A 24,512-nucleotide genomic window follows, 5' to 3' on the forward strand; every position below is an offset into this window, starting at 1 on the left:
ATTAATTGGATCACCGTTTCCTTGGTATTTTCCTTGACCTGTTTCTCTATTATTTCTTTAAGGGATACTTTTTGACATTCTTGTTCAATTTTCCACTGTTTCTTTATTTCCTGTGAGTGTGTGTATATATATATATATATATATATATATATATATATATATATATATATATATATATATATATATATATATATATATATATATATATATATACACACACACACACATATATACATACATTCTGACAGGTTTGCATAAGTGGGAGTAGGAAACTCAGGAGTCTTAGTCTGAGTTTATTCCTGACTAGTTTTGCAGGTATGCTTTCTCAATTGTTTGAGATGGAGTGGTTAACCACTTTGGTACAATGACATGATGCCTACATAGGTGTCATGAGGCACAAGTAGGTATATAAGGATGCCAGCATTGATGTCTTGATTATATATTTTTTTTGTGGCTGTACACGAGTTACCCCCCCATATTTTGTGAACTTGTTTGATCATGTTTCCTGTGTTTATTATTACTCAGAATGAGGTATTTTCAAAGAATATGTAGAACCTTTCTTTAGGCTTTATTCAACCAAAAGCATCACAATAGTCTAAAAAGAAAACAGAAAATAGTGTAAGAAAATACACCCATTTTTAAATAGGTTAACCAGTACTATTAGTTATATAAAGCTCAGATCACCTCACAGAGTAAAAGAGAACAAGTAATACAGCGGTAACTTTATATTTTATAATGCGAGTAGTGTGATGCAGATTACATATGGCAGCCGATGCAGTGTGCGAGAATTTGAGTCATACTGAATTTGTTAAGAAGTATGGTGGAAATTGTGAATATGAAGTGAGAAATGACGAGGTGAGGCAAGGAGTCATGGAGTAAGGAAAGCTGGCAGATAGGGTTAACCATTTCCATACGGTGACACCTATGGAGGCTTCATGAGGAGCAAGTTGATACACGAAGATGCCGACATTGGCGTCTTGATTATATTTATTGTAGTTGTACGTGTGTGACCCTCATTCTCTCTAAACTGGCTTCATCATATTTTCTATGGTTATAAAAATTCACGGGTGAAAGAGAACGAGCGATTGAGCAGTGACTTTATTTTTTATAATGCAATTATTATGACACAACATTGCACGTCGGGCAGCTAATGCTGCCAGTCGTGCAATGTGCCCCAGAGTGAAGAGGTTAATGAAGAAATGATGAGATGGTTTGGGGTTGTGGAAAGAATGAAGAAAGGCTAAAAAAAAAGGAAGAAAAAATATATATTTGGATAGAGTAAACTTGAAGAGAAGATAAAGAATGAGGTGGATGGATGGGGGGAAAGGTATTGAACTGAAGAGCAATATCTGTTGAGGAAGTAAGAGAGAGTGCGAAAGGTAGGAGTGAAAGGAGAGTGGTAAATGATGCAGCTTGAAGGAATATTCTTGTTTGCTCTAAATTTATTATATGTATGAGGGCAAATGTCACCACATAATGAACTGGTGAAGGTAAACCAACTTTGACTGTCATGCCTGGCTGTGGACGTGTTGTGGTGTAGTGTACTGTCTTTGGTGCAAGCAGAGAGGCAGGAGATGGATGACCCCTCATCCATGAGGAGCTAAGATGGGAGGGACAGTGGATGGATATGGAACAGTTGTAGCGTTGGTGTATGCTTTGACTCAGCCATTCCCTTTGTGTACTGGAGAAAAGGTCTTTTAGTATATGTATGTATTAATGAGAATACAGTGATACATTAAGCAAATCGTTAGTCTTAAATAAGTATTAGTATGTTAGAATTTAAATAACCATTGTGGCCTGAGGAGGATTATACTTCACAACACAATGGTTTGCTAAATTTTAATATTTCAACCTTTGTATAAGATTGACAGTGTATATAGCATTATTAATGTACCACATAATTCTAACATAATTGGACTGTACTGTTTCAGTAAGATGATAATTTAACTTTATAATTTCTCAGATAATTTAATTGAATTTTTATATTTGCTGGAGATGTGCACAGAGCATGAATCATTCAAATAAACATGGAACTTGGAAGTATTGTATATAACCTCCATCTAGAGGCCAAACAATAAGGAAAATTTAAGGAATCGTTAAAAAGATAATAGAAATGTGTGCCTTGTTCCTTGATTAAATATGTATCACTGTATGTATGTATGTAAGCATGTATCTACCAAGAGCCTTTTTCCCCTTATAAGGAAAGTAGCCAAGTCAAAGGCACATACCTACTCCCACCCATTCCACTCCTATCCGTCACCCATTAGCCAATTCACGTAATTGGCGACTCCCTCTCTCTGTCAGGCTGCATCAAAATATCATTCACACATAAACACCCTCTAAACCCCTACTCCCATCCCCTGCCTCCTCTCCTTGCATAACAATATCTATACATATACAGTGAGACCTCTCATTAATGGATGTTAATTAGCTGTGTTTGTGGTGTTTTCGCTGTGTTTTCGGTGTTTTTGGTGCTGTTGTTTAGTGTGTGCAATCACTATGCCACTCAAAAACCACTCCAAAACACTGAAAACACCGCAAACACAGCTAATTAATGTCCGTTATTGAGAGGTTTCACTGTATATTATATATATATATATATGTACACACATACACACATGGAAGTCCTTGAGAGAGAAGACTTATTAAAGTGGGATGAAAGAAAATTAAGGGGACATGAAAAGAAACTCAAAAGGGATAGTTATAGAAGAGATGGGAAAAAAATAGTTTTCCACACAGAGTGGTGAATGTCTGGAACAAATTGGACAAAACAATAGTGTGTGCAAACACCATACAAGAATTTAAGAACAAACTAGGTGCTGTGAGATACAAAGACGGGTCATTATGAGCATAGCTCCCTTTCCTGTATAATACAACTAGGTAAATACAACTAGATAGAAATACACAATAGTGTGTGCAAAAACTATACACAAATTTAAGAGCAAACTAGACACTGCAAGATACAAAGATGGGACACCACAAGCATAGCTTCCCTTCCCATAAGATACAATTAGGTAAATACACACACGAAACAATAGTATGTGCAAAAACCATGCATGAATTTAGAAGCAAACTAGATACAGCGAGATACAAAGACAGTAACCATGAGCGTAGCTCCCCTTCCCATAAGATACAACTAGGTAAAAATCACACACACACACATACAATGCGACACTATGGACACCCAGTACTAAAAAGAATATAAAGAAATTAGAATACAAAGAGCAATGACAAAGATGGCACCAACACTCTCCAAATTGACATACAAACAAAGATTGTCTAAATTGGAACTACCATCTCTGGAACAAAGAAGAGAAAGAGGAGATCTACTGACTATAGTATCATGAAAGAAATGGAAGTTCTAGATAGAGATAATTTATTAAAGTGGGATAAGAGAAAAACAAGAGGACATGAAAAGAAACTCAAAAAGAATAATTATAAAAGATCTGAAAAAGAATAGCTTCCCACACAGTGGTGGATGTTTGGAATAAATTGGATAAGGCAACATTGTGTGCAAATACTATTAAAAAATTGAAGAACAACCTTGATGCTGAAAGATATAAAGATGGGTCACTATGAGCATAGCTCTCTTTCCATATAATAAAACTAGGTAAATACACATGGAAAGAAACTCAAAAAGGACAGTTATAGAAGAGATTAAAAAAAAAAACAGCTTTCCCCACAGAGTGATGGATGTATGGAACGTTCTGGACAAAACAATAGTGTGTGCAAAAACAATACAAGAATTTAAGAGCAAATTAGATATGGTGAGATACAGAGACAGGACACCATGAGTGTAGCTCCTCTTCCTGTTAGATACAACTAGGTAAACTAGGTAAATACACACACAATATTCAAAAGAAAGTAATTAACCTCTAAAGATAAAATTAAGGTCACAATTGGTAGTAGAAGACAAACTAGCAAAATCAAGAAAGTAAAGAGTGAACACTACAACAATATATGAATAAAAAGAGAAATGAATGTTGAAGAAAGAGAGAGAAGACACTAAGAAAAAGATAAAAAAAAAAAAAAAACATGAAGAGAATGGAGGCCCAAAAAAAAAAAATTAACTTCAAAGAAATCTGTTGGGAAGAGATGACAGTGAAAGGCAGAGAGAAATTATGGGGAAATATATTACTTGACATGACTATGGAAGATACAATGACACAATGGGTAAAGAAAAACACCAGATATGAACCAACCATCGAGGGATTCATTCTTTACATCAGAACCTGAAATTGTGGATAAAATTGAATACAAGACACCATTTGAGAAGAGTGACCACATAGTACTTGAGCTAGAATTAAAGGAGGAAATGTATATGGAGAAAAATGAGAAATACAGAAAAGAGAGACTGGTGTATAGTAAAACAGACTTTGTGAAACTTAAAAAAAAATTCAAGAAGAGAGTCTGGGAAAAATTCTATAATGAAGAGACACAGGTGGAAGAAAAATGGGAGATTCTGATGGAAATCTATAATGAAGGGGTGGATAAATATGTACCAAGACAAAAACAGGAAAAAGGAATATATTAAGTGCTGGTTTAAGAAAAGGTGCAGCAAGGCAAAAAAAAAAAAAAATAATAATAATAAAAGTAAAATGAAATAAAGCTTGGAAAAGATGGAAAAAAGATAAAAATCCTAGAAAGTGGCAAATATATATCAATGAAAGGATATGTAAAAATACATAGGGAAGAAAAAAGAAATTATGAAAAAGATATTATAGGAAAATGTAAGGATTAACCAAAACTACTCTATAGGTATGTGAACAGTAAATTGAAAAACAAACAAGAAATAGAGAAGCTATGCAAAGGGAACATGGAATACACAGAAGATATAGAAATGGCTGAGGTCATGAGTAAACATTTCAAATCTTTTCACTATAGAAAAAGTATAGCACTGAGATGAAGGGCGAAAAGTGAAATCCTTCCCAAATGGACCAAATAACAAGCCTTGATGTCAGGAAATTGCACGGCCTGGATGGAATTGCAAACTGGATAACAAAGGAGTGTAAAGAAGAATTGGTAGGCAAATGTATATAATAAGTTGTTTACTTAAGGAAGGAAAATACCAAAAGATTATAAAAAGGCCAACGTTGTACCAATGTGTAAAGGAGGAAACAAGGTAGACCCAACAAATTACAGATCAGTTTCCCTTACAAGTGCCGTAGCCCAAATTTGCGAAAAAGTTATCAAAAATAGATGGACAAAACATCTGGAGGAGAACAATATACTAAATCCAAGACAATTCTGTTCTAGACAAGGAAAATCATGTGCCACAAATTTGATCAGTTTTTACTCAAAACTACTAGATATAATACAGGAAAGCGACAGATGGGCCTACTATGCTTTCCTAGACCTACAAAAAACTTTTGATAAAGTACCACACAAAAGACTATTAATCACTTCAGTACGACTCAAATTCATGCGTGCAGCATCGGATGCCAAACATACGATTCATCACACTACTCGCATTATGAATTATAGTCACTGCTGTATTACTCATTCTCTTTTACGCTGAGTAATGATGAGCATAGAAAATGTAATCAAACCAGTTTACAGAATCTGGGGATAACTCATATACAGTTGCAAAAAATATATATAATCAAGATGCCGACGCTGGCATCCTTGTGTACCTGCTCTCGCCTCATGAGATCTATGTGGGCATCATTGTACCGAAGTGGTTCAAAAAACTGGAAGCCATAGGAAGGACACAGGTAAACTACTGAAATGGATGGAGGACTTCTTGCATGGAAGAAAAAGGAGAGTAGTGCTCAGAGATAAGAGTTCTACTTGGGAAGATGTGATTAGTGGAGTTCCTCAAGGATCAGTATTGGCTGCAATAATGTTTGCTGTTTATGTGAATAACATGGATGAGGGTGTGGAATGTTACATGAGCTTCTTTGCAGATGATGCAAAACTGTTGAAGAAAGTGAGTACTGAAATGGATTGTGATTTGCTGCAGAGAGCTCAGGATGGGGTTTGGGAATGGAGTCAGAAGTGGGAAGCGGAGTTCAATATTAAGAAATGTAGCATAATGGAATTTGGAAAAAGTAAAAAAAGGCTATCAGGACAATATAAAGTTGGTGCAAAGGAAGTAAAGAAAATAGAATCTGAAAAATGCATGGGAGTAATCATAAATGGTATGCCTCTGGAAAAATAGATAAATAAAATTGTTGGAGAAACCTACAACTTGCTAAGATCAATAAAGGTGGCTTTTACTTGGATGAAGAAATGGTAAAGAAAATACTAGTCACACTGATGAGGCCAAAATTGGAGTACGCAGCGACACTATGGTCACCCAGTACCAAAAAGAATATAAGGAAAATTGAGAGAATCCAGAGAGCAACTATGAAGATGACCCCAACACTATCAGAACTGTCATATGAAGAGAAATTGTCAAAATTAGAATTGCTGAATTTGGAACAAAGGAGAGAAAGAGGTGACTTGTTGACTTCAGAATCATGAGAGGTATGGAAATCCTTCATAGAGAAGACTTACTAAATTGGGATAAAAGAAATAAGAGGAAACATGGAAGGAAGCTCAAAAAGGACAGTTATAAAAGAGACCTGATAAAAAACAGCTTTCCCCACAGAGTGGTGTGGATGTATGGAACAAATTAGACAAAACAATAGTATGTGCAAAAACCATACATAAATGTAAGAGCAAATTAGACATGGCGAGATACAGAGGTGGGACAGCATGAGCATAGCTCCCCTTACCGTAAAGTACAACTAGGTAAATACACACACACATTTAAGGCCTAGTATGATAAATTGGAAATGGGACACAATGAGTGTTGCCCCTTTCCTGTGTACTACGATTAGGTTGAGAAAAACGCAAACACATACAGTAATATGATTACAGTATTGGTGTTGGCATGTGGGTGAAATAACACCCCTCCATTCAGCATATGCCCCCAGTTGATAATGATTATATTGTGAGTGTGGATGTATGCATGCATATTATATCAGTATTTACACACTTTGGTCGAGTTTTACTGGAGCGAGTCAAACTCTGTGCACCCCGTCTCTGCTCAAAACCTAATCATTGGTTGCTTTGAACTGGGTGAATGTTTGGGGCTAATTTCGTTCATTTGCACACTGTATCTCCTCTGATCACATGCTGATTGTGAATATGACATGAAGATATTTGTATTGTTTGTCTTTCTCTCTCCAGATGATTTATATATATATATATATATATATATATATATATATATATATATATATTTATCTATATATATATACATATATATATATATATATATATACATGTATATATATACACGTATATATACACGTGTATATATATATATAATATATATATATATATATATATATATATATAATATTCCTGGTCACCAGTTGTTGTGTATTGTAGATGGTGGTCAGACATGTAGTTCATTGATGGTACCTCAAGAATGCAAAGTTTCCAATAGCCATTCTTATATTAATAGGAGTGTCAGAAAGATAAGAAAAAAGAAATATAGTAATATGTATGTCATATGTATGGTGTGTTTACAAAATTTTGTGTATGTATGATTGTGTGTATGTATGTTTGCATCCATCCAGAAAGAGAAATTTAATCCCATTTGGGCCAGATGATCCTGTAAGGTTATTGTCTGGCATTAACTAGAACTATATCTTTTATAATTACAAATTTGTCTGCTGGGGCTGGAAAAAGTTAAATAGGAAATTTGTTTCTGCTCAGTTTGAGCTCGCATCATGATAGTGACGAGAATGGAAAGGAAGTATGGAGTATACTTCATCTTTGTAAGGTTTTATGAAAATAACCTTGTTTTCACTCCCTCTTTTTTTGTGCAATAAAATATGGAATTGTGGCTATTGCTGATTCAGTCATAGGATTCTTGAAGGTAGAATTCATTATTAAGTCAGTAAATATTAATGTGCTCTTTTGATTAATTATTGAAATGCTCAAAAGATGAATTGTGAAATATATTTTTTCTTGGCAGATTGAATAGTCATAATGAAACTTGGGAAGAGTTTTATGATAGGTGTGAATTTACTGCACAGAATGATGAAGTTTCAATAATTTGCAATAGTATGATAATGGCTCAATGTTTTTGTAAGTACAGTGATTGCAATGTTTGAATTTGCTCTATATCTGAATTACTCTTGAGTATTAAATGAGAATATTGACTTCATGAAATTATGTATTTGTAGGTCCTAGTTAAATTTCAAAGTGATGTAACTTTTGAATACCTCATTAGATTTTAATGTATTTTGTCATGAAAGAAACACAAAATATATTTATGAGTTCAGATGTTAGACTTTTGTCACAAATTAACATTTCTCACATAAGTTTAGAAGTTGGAACTTTGTCAATTTTTTCTCTGTTCAGTAATGTGGATGTTGGGAAAATATGGTACCCATGTAATCATTTCAGTGATGTTTACTGGAATTGATTTAGCAATACAGTGATTTAGAGTGGGCTGCTTTTGAAAACAAATCTGACAGTCATCTTTCCTCAAGTATTTCTACTCTGTCATTAATTTCCAACTTAATTTTTCTGTAATCTATAGGAAGTATGATGTAGAGGGGAGAGGAAAGAAGAAGAGGTAAAGATACAAAATTTTGATTGCAATAATTGTAGTAATTAGACTTGGTGAAATTTTTCTTCCACAAAACACTGATACTCTTCATGTGTAATTCATATTGCATTTACAACTTGTATTTAGATTGATATCGTTATAATTATCAAAGAAACTACAAAAGGAAAATATGAGTTGAATAGGTTAGGAAATCCACATACTCAAGCAGTTACACTTATAAAAAAATATATTTATATATTGGTAAATTGCTCAGAATCTGCAACCAAGTACAAAAGGTTTATCTTGTGGATGGAATTTAGAATGTATAGTGTTGTGGTTTGCACAGTACCAGTAAAGAACCAGTATGACCATATCATTGTAGGTAATTTGGTTTTATACAGAAAAAGAATAGACTTAAATTAAGTACCATATAGGGTTACAGATTTCTTCCCTGAATAGATATTGAATATTAAAATGGTATGGCTAATATATATTATTTATACATAAAACACATGCACACACACACACTCACTTGAAATAACAGGAGGCAAAGAAAAACAATGAAATGGATGGAAGATTTCTTGAACAGGAGAAAAATGAGGGTGGTAGTTGGAGACAAAAACTCAACCTGGAAAGAAATGCTAAGTGGAGTCCCACAAGGTACTAGCTCCAATAATTAATTTTTGCCATATATATAAATGACATGGATGAAGGTGTTGAATGTTATATGAACTTCTTTGCAGATGATGCTAAATTACTAAAGAAAATAAGTACAAAGACTGTGAATCACTTCAGAGAGATCTGGACAAAGTCTGGAAATGGAGCCAAAAGTGGAAAGTGAACTTCAACATCAATAAATGTAGTATAATGGAGTTTGGAAAAAGTAAAAATAGAATATCAGGGTAATATAGGGTTGATATAAAAGAAGTAAGAAAAAGTTAGCTCGGAAAAGGACCTAGGAGTAATTATTAGCAAAGACGTGTCACCAGACAACCATATAAACAAAATAGTTGGAGAAACCTTCAATTTACTAAGAACAACAAAGGTGGCCTTTACATGGATGAGGAAATGATAAAGAAAATATTAGTCAAGATTGTAGTATGCTGCGATACTATGGACACCCAACACAAAAAAGAATATAAAGAAATTAGAAAGAATCTAAAGAGCAACAACAAAGATGGCACTAACACTTTCAAAATCAACATACGAACAAAGATTGTCCAAACTGGAACTAACTACCCTGAAACAAAGAAGAGAGAGAGGCGATCTACTGGCCATTTACAGAATCATGAAAGGTATAGAAGTCCTTGACAGAGAAGATTTATTAAAGTGCGACAGAAGAAAAACAAGAGGACATGAAAAGAAGCTCAAAAAGGATAGTTATAGAAAAGATCTGAAGAAGAACAGTTTTCCACACAGAGTGATAGATGTCTGGAATAAATTGGACGAAAAAATAGTATGTGCAAAAACCATACAAGAATTTAAGAACAAACTAGATGCTGAGATACAAAGATGGGTTACTACAAGCATAGCTTCCTTCCTGTATAATACAACTAGGTAATTACACACACACACACACACACACACACACACACTGAATGAGGAAACAGTAAGTGCTAAAACTATATATGACTTTAAGAAAAAACTGGATGTGGAAAGGTACAATAGTGGGTCACTACGAGCATAGCTCTCTCTTCCCGCAAAATACAATTGGGTAAATACAACAAGGTAAATACAAACACACACACAAACAAAGAAGAGAAAGAGGAGATCTACTGGTCATTTACAGAATCATGAAAGGAATGGAAGTCTTTGACAGAAGATTTATTAAAGTGGGATAAAAGAAAAACAAGAGGACATGAAAAGAAACTCAAAAAGGATAGTTATAGAAGAGATCTGAAAAAGAATAGTCTCCTAGACAGAGTGGTAGATGTCTGGAACAAATTGGACAAGACAACAGTGTGTGGAAATACTATACAAGAATTTAAGAACAAGCTAGATGCTGAAAGATACAAAACGGATCTTTATGAGCATAGCTCCCTTTTCGTATAATACAACTAGGTAAATACACACACACACACACACATATGCATGCATATACATTCCATTCTCTCTTTCTCTCTCTATCTCTCTCGCTCTTACTCTCACTCTCTTTCACACTCTCCCTTGTATGCCTATTACTCAAGAGCTCTTCTGTCTTCCCTCTTATTCTCCTTCACTTTCTGCTGCTTCCCTCATTCTCTCCCTTGGTGAAGAATGCTAATCACTTGATTTCTACTATCCTGTTTATTGATGACAGAATAATTTTTTTATGTAATTCTCATCTTGCCCTTTCTAATTCTGTCTTTCCTCTCTTTTTCACTTTCCTTGTCTCACCTACTTCCATGCACTTTCCTTCCTTCAGTGATGGGTAGGTACTTGTGGCTGTCCAGGAAGTTGTGGCAGAACTGCATATTTTAAAAACCTATCTTATTGACTCCAGTCAGTATGTGAAGCACTGCGGGGCTGGACCCAAGATGTTTGTTTAACAACTTCAGTTGTATTTCTTAAACCTTTTCATACACAGAGAACTGGTACCTGGCAACTGTTCCCTTCTTTCTACTACTTTCAACTAACGATCCTGAAACAGTCCTGCACTAATACAGCACAGACAACAATCCAGTTTCTTCACAGAGAAGTCTTGGGGAGGGCCCAAGGACCATTGCTGTGAAGCTGCAGATTTTCCATTCTCTTCCATTTTCTACCTTACTTCTCCTCTTATCATCCTTGCTCTTTTCTTTACCATCACTATTTGCCTCTCTTCCTCAGCCATTTCTTTTCACTCCCCAACTTTCTGATTATCCCATCACACTCCTTCTTTGAAAATTTTCGAGTTCTTTAGTATAAACATATATTAGCCAGTATTTGTGCCATGCCATCTCTTCACTGTGTGTGCAAAATAATTGACTAGTAAAACTCATGTTGTGCAAGATCCCTTCTAAATTTGTGGCAAATCATTCTCAATGTTTTTGAGTGTGCAGTTACATTGCATCCATGATGATCCTTCTGTATGTAGAATAATTCACTGGATTCATGCTTTAGTTTCTTGATTTAAGGCCCGTTATCTAAACAGCTGATTTCCTATGGAAATGGAGGGATTATTTTGAGTTTCTGGTTACTAAAAATTATAATCCTTAATTTTAACAACGTATAGGGTAGAATAATGTTCATTGCAATTCATAGTAACACAAAATTTGTAGCATTGTTATTGGAAAACTGCAAATTTTTCTGCTCAGCATAGGTTGGGTACATAGTGGGTTTGTACATTTTTTTAAATTTAACCTTTACAGCTGTCAGTGTCCTCTTTGTTTTGAATATAATTTTTTCTTTCTGACATTTTAATGCAGTTGTATGCCATACTATAATCCCTGAAACTTTGTAGATTGAGTTCTGAGAACCTTTCAAGATTTACAGATGAAGATGTGATGAAAATATGTGTAAGTTAGTATTAATATCTCAAGGTATTCACACATCTTTCGAAACACTTAATCCTGTCAGACAGGTAGCACTCTTTATGTTTTCTTTCATAGGTAAAGCCAATTGATTCTATTCAGCTGGGGAATGGGCTTCATACAGAGGGTGTGAACTCGTGAAAACCCTCATCATTTAGGGTCGGCTAACTGAATGAAATCACCTGGCAGTGTCCGTAACAGAATACATAAAGTATGCTTTTGTGTTCAAGGGTTAAATCTCTTCACACTGACTTATTGTTTAAGGAGAATTTTTTTTTTTCAGTCTGGTATGAAAAAATGCTGTGGGAGGAGACCTCATAGCTAAAGTTTGATGCAAAAATTATAATACTTAATGTTAATGGGTGTGCCTTTATTGCCAGACTGGTAGTGATATTACCTGTTACAAATTTCACTTGCAATGGCTGTACTCATTTTAATGTGCTTTGATTAAGAGTAATTTTATAATACAAAAAAAAAAAAAAAAAAAAAAAAAAAAAAAAAAAAAATAGAATGAATATCAATTGGAACTCCCATAGATACATGCAGTTTTCCCATAGGAGCTGTCCTGATATTTTATAAAACTTGATATTATGATTATGACTCATTAAACTGAACCTGCAGGCTTCTGTACAGAGCAAATATTTGTTCTCTGCCATTCATTGTTATGTTGTTTTGCCTCCAATGATGCCTTTGATATGTAACTTAAGCATATTATTTCAGTAAGCTTAGCATTTACTTGGAGAAAATGTGCACAATTTGTGACCTTTGCAAGTCCAGCAAAATCAAATTATCACTTAACCAGTAAGATTGCTGTAATGTCAGTTTTTCTAAATGCCCTTTTCTCCCTTCGTCAGTCAGTTGAACGTCTAATCTTAGATTTGCAATTATAAAATTGTGTATATTGAATTGCTGCATCTGTTTGATGTGTTAGGAGTATCCTTAATAGCTCACATACTATATAATGACCTCCACTGTAAATAATCAAGATTTGACTGTATATACACAATGATTTAACTGTATTGTTTTAACAGTAGTCATTCTTTGATATGAAATCAGAACCCATTGATTTTTACATGTTACCTCCATTGGAAATTTGAGTTTCTGAGCTTAATGCAGAGGTTGGATATAGTGCCTCACTTTTGAACTTCACTTACTGAAGAAGCTTGACTTTACTCCTAAAGCTAACTCTGTGAAGAAGTTGAATATTAACCCATTCAACATGTCATATTATATAGGTTCTGTGTTCTGGTTAGTGATGGACTCTATTCATCTGAGGGGCTACCTAGTGTCCCCTTTGACTTGGGCATCTTGGTTGACCTGAAACTCGCTAGGTTGATCTGACCTTCAGGTGAATGGAATAATCTTGAATTAACGGGAACAGAAATGGCTATACAGTATACTGCTAAGCTATAGGGGCAAACCACTTTTTATCTGAATGTCCCTGGGCTGTGAAATGATTACCATGATATCAGAAGCTACTGGACAGTTCTCTTGCTCTCATAGATCACGATTCATACATCACTTACGAATTTTCTCATTTCTTGTTTAACCATAATTATGTTTAGTCCCCAGAAAGTGTAAAAAAGGAGCACAGGAATCACAATATAATGATTGCCATTGTAGTTTGCTGTAAAAAGCACTCTGATAAATTATACATAAATACATTTTGAATTGGTCAGAGACCATGCAGAATAGATGTATTTTTTTTATGCAATTTTTAAACAATGCTTTTTATATACATGAGGCTGAAAATGGGAAGGGCTGATTTGTGGTGAAAACATGAAATTTTCACTTTCATAACAAATTTGTAAAATTTTGTAAGATATGCTTTCGTCCATATCAGATACTGAATTTTACATTTCTGTTCACAGATTGATAATGAAGTATATGTTCTTGTACACTGCTTAGCATTTGTATTTCTCATGGTGATAGTGATTTAGTTACTGTGATGTAAGATACGCATTTAGTTGCAGCTGAAAAAGATACAGTTTTTGTAAAGACTAGACAAGGTTTTTGGTATAATTAATCTGTTGAATGAGCCAAAGGAGGAATTGTAAAATTTACTTTATAAATTTGATTACACAAAGCACATACGCTGCCCTATGGTTGTAAAGATACGAATTCCCTATGTGGTTGTGAAGGATGATGAACAGGTTACCATGCTTTTAAAACTTTGGGGTACTTAACAATTTGCAATTTTCAACTGGTAATTTCAGTTTGAAGTTAGTATGACAGCTGCATTAATTTAGATACTAGTTCACATCTGTCAAGGTGTTTGGTAAAATGTGTGCACTAATAAAACTTAGAACTTAAGATTACCAGTGCATTACTGCATGTTATTACATTGTTCATCTGAAAGATCGATATGGTATGAAAGTTTGGTGTATTAACTTTGCTAGAATATGATTATGATAAACACATACACACACAAACAAGCTAAGAATGACTGTACAGGAATTCAAAGGGAGGAAGAAAACAATTTTGAAAGAGATATGATAGTTAAATGCAAAGATGAACCAAAACTGTTTTACAGGTCTATAAATGGTAAATTGAGACACAGGAAGAAATCACCAAGTTAATAGTGGGCAATAAGGTCTTTGAAGAGGTCTCAGCTCAGGCAGAAGTAGTGATTGAAAGTTTCCAGTTGGTCTTCAAAAAGAGAGCAATTTTTTTAAAAGCTTGGGAAGTAAAAAACTAGGTTTAACAGATGTAAATGTAGAGGTGTGGGAAGTGATCAATATCTTGGGCTCATTGGATGTGACAAAAGCTTCAGGACCTAATGGAATCTCAAACTGGATACTTAAAGAATGTTGGGAACAACTAACAGACAAGATCCATAGTCTTACTACATGTTCATTGAATGAAGGCATTGTGCTGCTTGATTGGAAAAGGGCAAATGTGGTACCAATTAACAAAGGTGGAAAAAAAAGGAGACACCATCAAATTGTAGGTCAATATCATGAGCCAGCACAATAGTGAAATTATGTGAAAGACTGTGGACCAAATATCTTGAAGAGATGAACATTCAGACAGACAGTCAGTATGGCTTCAGGTCTTGAAGGTTGTGTGTGTTGAACCTTTTAAGCTATTACTCAAGAGTGATGCACTGCAAGAGAGAAGGGTGGGTGGACTAGGGGTATCTTGACCTAGAGAAGGCATTTGATAGAGTACCTCACAGTCAACTAGTGTGGAAGTTGGAGTATGTTGGAGGACTGCATGGCAAACGACTAGAATGGATGAAAGACGACTTTGAAGGAATGATGAATGAGGACAGTAGTAAAGGATAACACGTCAAGATCAAGAGTTCCACAAGGTTCCGTGCTTGCTTCGGTAATGTTTCTTGTCTATGTCGGTGGCATGATGGAAGGAACAACAAGCTATGCCAACATAGATGACTATTTTTGCACGGAGCCAAGAATGGGAAATGGAGTGCAATACCAAAAAATGCAAAGTACTGGAAATGGGCGATGAGAACAAAAGGCCATCTTTAAACTGTCCCTTGTGAAGTGACCCTATTACAAAAGCAAAAGAGGAGAAAGACATGCAGGTGTTGATAAAAGACAACCTGTCATCTGACAGACATGTCAGCAGGGTTGTGGGAGAGACATACAGAATACTGCAGAAGATTAAAGTGGTGTTCCACTATATGCGTGAAGAGATGAAAAAACTCATCAAAACCCTGATATATCCAGGACTGGAGTATGTGTTGGTAGCATGGTCTCCACACAGAGTGAAGGATATAAGCAAGATTAAGAGAATACAAAGGGCAGCAACCAAACTGGTCCCCAGTCTGGCAGATAAACCACATGAGGAAAGACTAAAAGTATGGGGTCTGCCAACTTTGAAAGATCAAAGAGAAAGAGGTAATATGATTACATTATTCAGATCACCAAAAGGGATAGATTGCAGTGACAGAAGAGATCTCCTGATTAAAGATGGGAGGGCTTTAAGAGATCATGGGAGGAGATTAAGAAAGACCACGTGTCTAAAGGATGTGAAGAAATACAGTTTTCCGTATACAGTGAGACCTCTCATTAACAGATGTTAATTAGCTGTGTTTGTGGTGTTTTCGCTGTGTTTTTGGTGCTGTTGTTTAGTGCGTGCAATCACTATGCCACCCAAAAACCACTCCAAAACACCAAAAACACAGCGAAAACACTGCAAACACAGCTAATTAACATCCGGTAATGAGAGGTCTCACTGTAGATGGATATATATGGAATAGCTTAGAAGGTGATATAGCCCAAGCTCAAACAATACATGAGTTCAAATCTAAATATGATAATTGGAAATCAAGGATATAGATTAAGTTGGAATTGTACATGAATTTGAGTCTAGGTATGTTAGAAAATTAGAGATTAGGAGATAAGACCCAACTAGTGTTGCTCCTTCTCTGTTAGGTAAATATAATTACATTTAGGTAAATACACACAAACACACACACAGAATTATGAAATGAAAAGAATGCCTTGATAGAGAGAAACTATTAAAACAGGACAGAGGAAAAACAAGAGGACATGCAATGAAACTAAAAAAAGATAACTACAGAAGAGACCGAAAAAGAACAGCTTCCCACATAGAGTGATAGATGTATGGAACAAATTGGATGAAAAAATAGTGTGTGCAAACACAATACAACAATTTAAGAACAAACTTGATCTTGCGAGATACAAAAACGGGTCACCACGAGCATAGCTCCCCTTCCCGTATAATACAACTAGGTAAATACACACATATAATACAACTAGGTAAATACACACATCTGGAACAAACTGGACAAAACAGTAGTGTGTGCCAAAATCATACATGAATTTAAGAGCAAACTAGACACCACGAGCATAGCTCCCCTTCAACTAGGTAAATACAACTAGGGAAATACACATGCACACACAGCTATTAACCTCTCTTCCAGGGGGGAATTAGCTGTCGATCATGAGTCCAACATGTGATCCAAGACCATGGTGAATCACACACACACACACATGCACAGTGTTTGTATATGCAATTGGGTAAATGCACATAATGGAAAATCAGCTGATATGTTGACAGAATTAACATTACTGAAGAATCTTGAGAAACTGTTGATTATATTATATGCAGATTTGTTAGGAAACTTAATTACTGTAATAATAAACTTGAGTATCTATAAAATAGAGCTCACATTCTCATAAACTCGTAAAGGAAGTTGTCATATAAGAAGGTTGGTCTTGATGGTGATTGAAGTTGACAGATGGATGATGTGAATATGTAATTTTTTGTTTATCCTTGGTAATAAAAAAAGTCCTTCCCATCATGCAGATGTAGACGTGTCATTCTTATTTGTTGACAGAGCTTATACCTGGTAGGCATTTTTTGTAGTGTGTAGTGGATGTGATAAAGATAAATTGATGTTGACATGTAAACATCATTTATGAAGAATGCAATTGTTTGTGTTCAGAAGCCTTAAACAGTTTTGCTTTTGTGACTTATGTATTTTTTTATGAAAGGTGTTAATGGATTTCTGTGTTTTTGTACATACTGTATAAAGTAGTGACAGTATGTCGTCATCACATTGATGAGCATATTACACAAAAAAATTTCAGCCTTGTTTCTTAATAGAGGTAGTGTTTAATTTTCATTGAAGTATGCCTTGTTCTGAAGGTTCAGGTTCAGTATTGCCAATAAATGGTGTGACTGAATAATCAGAATTTAATCTAATGTGGTCAGGCATTTCAGTTTGTCTTGGATGGAAGAGTCCTCTCAGTTTAGAGTCACTTAGGTATGCATTGCATCATGGATGTAAGTTTCAGATCATATAAATCTTGTGTAAAATGTTTGGAAATGAGATTGGAGAACTGTCATGGGGAATCGAGAGCAGCACAGATTTGCTCAGTAACTTATGTGAATGTGTATTTTGCATATGCATGTTATAGAACAAACGACCCTTTTCTTTTAACTAAACTTTACTACTGTGGAGGAAGTTATCTCACTATCCAAATAACTTGTGATATTTAACTCATTGTGTTTTATTAATTTTTGTCAAGGTGAATGTTGACATTACAAGTGAGACTTTTACCTTATAAACACATAGGTAAGCCATTGGTCACACTAGGCAAAGCTTCATTTGTGTAAATACCTGTGAGATAATGGTCACTTAATGTTCAGTTGATTTATAGTTGATTAACTTGATAGGAAAATGTTCAGTTGAATTATAGTTGATTTAACTTGTTAGGATTTTTTTCCTGTGTAAGGAAATATGTAAGGAACCTAGAATAATTTTCCAGGTTCATATATTTGTAAAAAGTTCATTTAACCCTCTTCCCTCACCTTCGTGTTGCCAGTTGGTACCAGGAGTCCAAAGAAGTGTGATTACTTAGGAGTCAAATTATTGCTAAGTAAATGTGATGAAATTGTGACAGCTGGTATGATAAACTTGAAATTGTTTTCAAAGAAAGAACCATAGGGCCTACTTAGTAGTGTAAATATTACTCATGTGGTCTGGGTTGCCAGCACATGCAAGTGTCATTGGAATGATAAGTACTTGCATAGTTTATTTGACTTTGTTGATATGGTGAGGTGCTCTAAAGTAGTATACCCTTGTAGAATTTCATCAAGCAAATGCTTAAGGATATACTTAAAAAGTTCTGCTTTACATTTCATTGTTGTACAGCGCTTTTTTCATCTATTCTCTGGTATAGATAGTTTAACTGTACCCTCTTTTTAATCCATCTTTCGGTATAGTTAGTTTCACTGTACCCTTCTTTTAATTGCTGCAGTTTCCATTTCTGCACCTCATATTGAGGTGGGCTTTTTGATTGAGAAGGCTTTGATGTAACATATGCATTATGTCAGATAAGCATTAATCAGTTTGTTAACATGAATCTCAGTGTTACTATATCATAATGCATCATCGTGTGCAGTGCTGGATTTTTTAACTGCAGGAACAAAGTTGGTAAGAACAATTTATTATGCGACTACTTGGACATAGCTTTAACCTATATATTTATTTATGCAGTAGTGACATAACTGAATTAAAACTGTTATCAAAATTTTGACTGGTAGTGTTTCTCTCATGATATATATTTCCTTAGCAAAAATTATTTTGGGAAAGTTGTGTTGAACTTTTGGAGATTAACATTTGGGTAGATGAAAATTATTACTGCTTGGTGCTAGTGATTAACAAACTTTAATGTGGGAATTTTGCAGTTGTAGAACAGCTCCTTGAAGATGTGTATCATATTAGTTTCTCATAGAAAAAGAGGGGTCACAAGAAGAATTGTCACCCCAGAACACCCACGTGAAGAATCGTCACCCCATGAGATCCCACCTGAAGAATTGTCACCCCAGTAAGCCGAATATCAATAGTGGAATAAAGATTACTTTAGATTTGGTTAGGTTAGGTTGAATGAGGGTTATGCTAATTGTTATCAACTTATTCAACCGAAGAATCATAGACCCAGGATGGCCCAGACGAAGAATTGTCACCCTAGGATAGCCCACATGAAGAATTGTCACCCTGTTGAAGACTGGGGTGACAATTCTTCATGTGATCCGAAAAGAGAGTGGAGGTAATATATCATGTGAGGAAATATGGTGATCATTAAGCAGTGATTAGACATAAAAACAGGGAAGTGGGGTCCTACAGGTGAATAGAATGGTTAGGGTTTAACCAAGAAATGACAGTTGCTGTGTCCAGTCGGCTAACTGAAATGGATTTTAATCCATAAGTAAAGTAGGTACCCTAACAAGAATGCATGGATAGGACAAAAAAAGAAATATGGTAGTAGTTGTTTGTGGAATAGTATACATGAACAAAACACATGCTAGAGGGGCTGATAAACTATATCCTATAACAAAAACATAATTTTCTTAATAAAAAGTGATAGACCCATATATAATCATGAATTTACTTAACATATTTTGTGAAACTTGGTCTTGTGCTGCTCAACTTTCTAGGTATTCAAAATGTTTGGATTCTGAAGTTTATGATTGAATAGAAGTAAATTTCTGGATCTGATTGTTGCCAGTGACTTCTCATGGCTCCTCTACCTTAAGAACCTAAAAGCGATCTACCTCCAAACCTGCCATCTAAAATTGTTATACCACACAAATTGGGTAGCTATTGGACAATCTTTGTAGACTCAGTCAAAATCAATTATAGATATAAAACCTACTCTACCTTGTCCACATCCTCCACATATTGGGTCTTACAGTAGTTAACCTCGTGCCTCATCATAAGTGTTTTCTGCAGCATGTAGTATTAGAATACACCTGCCACCCTCATTGGATATAACTAACATCTATCCAATTATAGTGCCTTTGTTTAAGCCACATCATAGAAAAAAACATTTACCAAGGGCTTTTTCTCCATCACAAGGGAGGTAGCCAAAGTCAAAGGCACAAGTCCACTTCTATCCATTTCATCCCCACATACTCCATTCCCATTCACCATTCCTCCTTTTCTCCTGGATGAAGGGTCAACCCACTGCCCTGGGTCAGAAGTAATGCAGCAAGACACAGCACATCCACAGCAAGGCCACTTTATTTAATCGGCGATCCCCCCTCTCCGTCCCCGTATGCAGAAACAGAGAAGACAGGGAGAAATCCCTTCAGGTTGTGTCAAAATATCATTCACACATACTTCCTCACCCCCTACCCACTCCCTTCCATGCATCACAGCATCATCCATACACAACCATTCTCCACTCACCCCTATCTTCTGTCTTCTCCCTTCCTCAACATAATACCCCTCTTTCCCAATGCCCTTTACCCCATCCATCCAGCTCATCCTTGGTCACCCACTCATATTCACTTCCTCCACCTCTGCCCTCCACACCTCATTTACTAGTTTTTTTTTCATTCATTATTTCCATGTGGCCAAACCATCCCAATACTCCTTCATCAACCCTATCTCCCAACTCCCTTTCCTCCCTTGCTCTCCTCCTCACCACCTCATATTTCACTCTGTCCAGCCTAGTAACCCCTATCATACTTCTCAGGCATTGTAAGGTGGCAAGGATATAAAAAAGTTCAGCAGTAAATATTGAGGCAAAGAGGGGGGGGTTGTCTTGGAGATACACGTGTTGCATAACCTACTCTGTAGTCAGGGCAGAAACCATCTGTATGTTAATAGCAGATGAATGGATAGATAGGTGTCTTGTCAATTTCATGTGGTGTTTGTTTTTTTACTTCTCAGGCAAAAAAAAAAAAAAAAAAAAAAAAAACTGAAAAGACAATTATCTACTCATTCATCTGCTATTAACATAGAGATGGCTTCTGCCCTGAATATGGAGTGGATTATGCAGCAGTATCTCCAAGACAACCCCTCCCCCTCTTTGCCTCAATATTCACTGCTGAACTTTTTTATATCCTTGCCACCTTACAATTTATTCAAAATCCCTCTCACATTATCTCCGATTCACAAAATAAATTTGGAGCACTCCACATCCCATTCCTACCACCCACTGATCCACAAATTTCACTAAAGGATCGTCCAAGTCTTCCTGCTTTAAATGTGTATCGTTTTGCTAGGTGTCATCTTGTATTGGCATCCCTGGCAATAAAACAGCAAAAACACTGGTGGGAACACATAGTTACTCCCATAGCTAAAAGATGCTACACTATATATGCCCACATCCAGCGGACCAAACCTACATAAAGATCTAGATATTTCTTGGCAGCAGCATGATATTGTCCATAAAGATGAAGTGATGTAGAATTGTCAGGTCAGTGATGTAATGCCAAAGGAACTTGGCACATTTTAAAAAAGGACACAATACATTTCACCAAAATAACCAGTGCTTTTATCCCTGTAGACAATATTACATATTAGAAGTGGAGTCATAAAGTTGGTAAAAGAGAAATAAGAGTGGTATTAAAATGGAAGGATAGTAGAAGTTCAAAGTGAAAATAAGGAACCAAAGAAAAGTATGTGTAGCAGCCCTTTGAGACAGTGAAAAGGAAATCCTTATTACCCATCTTTAGAGCTTGTCACCTACACCTGAAAGGTCTTGAGGTAGCTCCAAGGGACTGACACAGTCTTTAGATTAAGTCCAAAATCTCTCCATCCTCAACTGTATCTTGTCCATCTTTTCACATAAACTAGGCAACTAGTAATTGCTCCTTTCTAGCTACTCTCAAAACTGAGATGTAGAAACTTCCACACCAATTGAACACAACAACACAGGTAAGTTTAATTCCAGAGAGATGTGTGGTAGGGCCTGGCTATCATTGTCAGCCAATGTGAGACCTTAGGTTTCCAGTCGGTTAAGTTAATGGTAAATATTATTAGCTGACTTAACAAATGTGAACCCAGATTATTCAAGTCTCTGAAACCTAAGCAGATGTGAAAGGACCTATGTCAGCAACAGGTGGGTGAGCAACTTCCTCAGTACACTGAACAATGTAATACTGTGGTAGTTGTTGGATTTCAGCTAATCTCCTTTCTTCTTCCAGACAGGGGCAGCCAGACCCTTTTTTACAGTAAGAGTGAATGGTACCAGACTGCCCAAAAACAGGCAAAATTGTGTCACCCATGAACCATGGCCTTGCCTCCAGCTATTAGCAACTCTGTGCTTATGCCAGTTGCCTTTACATCCTTCAGCTTACAGCCTCTATGACCTCTGTCAAAGAGGGCAGTGTTCATCTATTGATGGATCAGTGATTGCCATCCCAACACCAGCAAGGGGATACCGACTGCTCAGAGGGTCATCCATTAGCGACTGCTCAAAGAACTCTGCAAAGGGACTACACCTCTCCACACCTGACACTAGCTGCCTATCAGCTATTCATACTGTGCTTCTCTGGGTCACAGATTTGAAGCAGAGTTTCCTCTGGGCATTGGTAGACAGGCCTGAGGTCATTTGCACTAATATGGCCCTCATCAGCAATTTAACATACTTGTCCTCTTGAAAGTTGTAGTCTGCCATGTCTTGAATCCTGTATCGGCCCAGGTCCCCAGCCAATTTGGTTGCATGGACCACCTCTATAATCTCCATTGCCTCACACGAGACACCACACTCAGCAGCTTTCAAAATTTCATATTTGAAAGTGTCCCTCAGTTCAGTCCTCTTGGTTCTTAATTGCACTTTGAGCCAATTATAGATTTCTATTCCATACTCTTGGGAACAAGCATCATCCCTAAGTTCTGGATGAAACTAGGTGGATTACATGTCTGGATTCTCCTGGACTTTATACACAGGCTTAAGTGTTGTGACCACATGCATATGATCACTCCAGTAAACCCTACAGTGCTACAGGATCTTGCAATAAGTGCTAACAAGTATATGGTCGACCTCCTTTGCCACTCCTCCAACTTTACCATATCAGGTCCATCAGTGTGGCTTGTGTCTGGAACTATGAATCATTAATCCTCAAGCAAAATTCCAGAGCTATGGATACCAAAACATACTTCATAACCAGCTCTGTAGGTGCCAATAAAAGGATTGAAGTTGCCGAAAACAACAAGTGGGTCCTATAGAGGCCATTGATGAACCATAGGAAAAAGCTAGGTATGGGACATCTTTTTTAAGTTCAAACACGTTGGTAGGAGCATATACTACAATAAGAGAGATGCAGCCCAAGGTGTGCTTCAACCTTACTAACAGCATATGCTTATCAACTGAAATAACCTTTATACTGGCAAAGTAGTCCCCATATGTGCAGCCTGACTAGAATTAGGTGTAAAGATCTCTACTGAACTAATTGGTCCTGTGCAGTTTCTGTCTACGGCTGCCGAGTTCCGACGTTAATCTTGGCCTGGGTACTCCCACATAATTTAATTGTACGGCGTCATTGTATACCTAGGATTATTTATTTATTTATTTATTTTTGTCACACCCCAAGAAAGGAGGACAAATGCACGGCCGGCGTGAGGTTGCGCCGTCTGGAGGACAAAGTGCTCAAAAGGGGACTGTCCGACCTAAAGGGGGACGTCTGGCCACCCTAGACAATATGTATGAATAGTATGTTGCTGGTATTTTTTTTCCCCACTGGGTTTTGTTTTTAGTAGTAGTAGTAATGCAGATATACGAGACGGTTTTGGCAAGGTATGAGGATGCCTTTTGGATTTACATGTTCGGAGTAGACGTACGACGATGTCGACAGAAAAGTGTTGTATACAATGCGGCTTTATGGAATATGGCGAAATCTGTTGATTTTTTTTTTTTTTTGACGGGAGTAGTAGAGTTTGTGTGAGGCTAGGGAAGAGAGAAAATGAGTGGTTGAAGTGAATGGTTGTGCCACGGTTGTGTAATATTACAATTGTTGTGTGTGGATGGGATGCTAAGGGAGGTAAATGTGAGTGCTAGGAAACTATTTGAAGTTATTGAGAGAACGAAAGTAGTTGGTGAGTGTTGGTGTTTGCGTATGACATTGCTCTATAGTGGATTCGGAGACCAGAGTAGTAGGTAGTGGAATGTGGGAAGATATGTGAGAAGAGAAATCTGGAAGTAGATTGGTACCAAAGTAAAATTATGAGATGATTAATGGAT

Source organism: Oratosquilla oratoria, chromosome 2 (assembly GCF_046742065.1).
Source record: "Oratosquilla oratoria isolate Oo_2021 chromosome 2, ASM4674206v1, whole genome shotgun sequence".
Taxonomy (NCBI): domain Eukaryota; kingdom Metazoa; phylum Arthropoda; class Malacostraca; order Stomatopoda; family Squillidae; genus Oratosquilla; species Oratosquilla oratoria.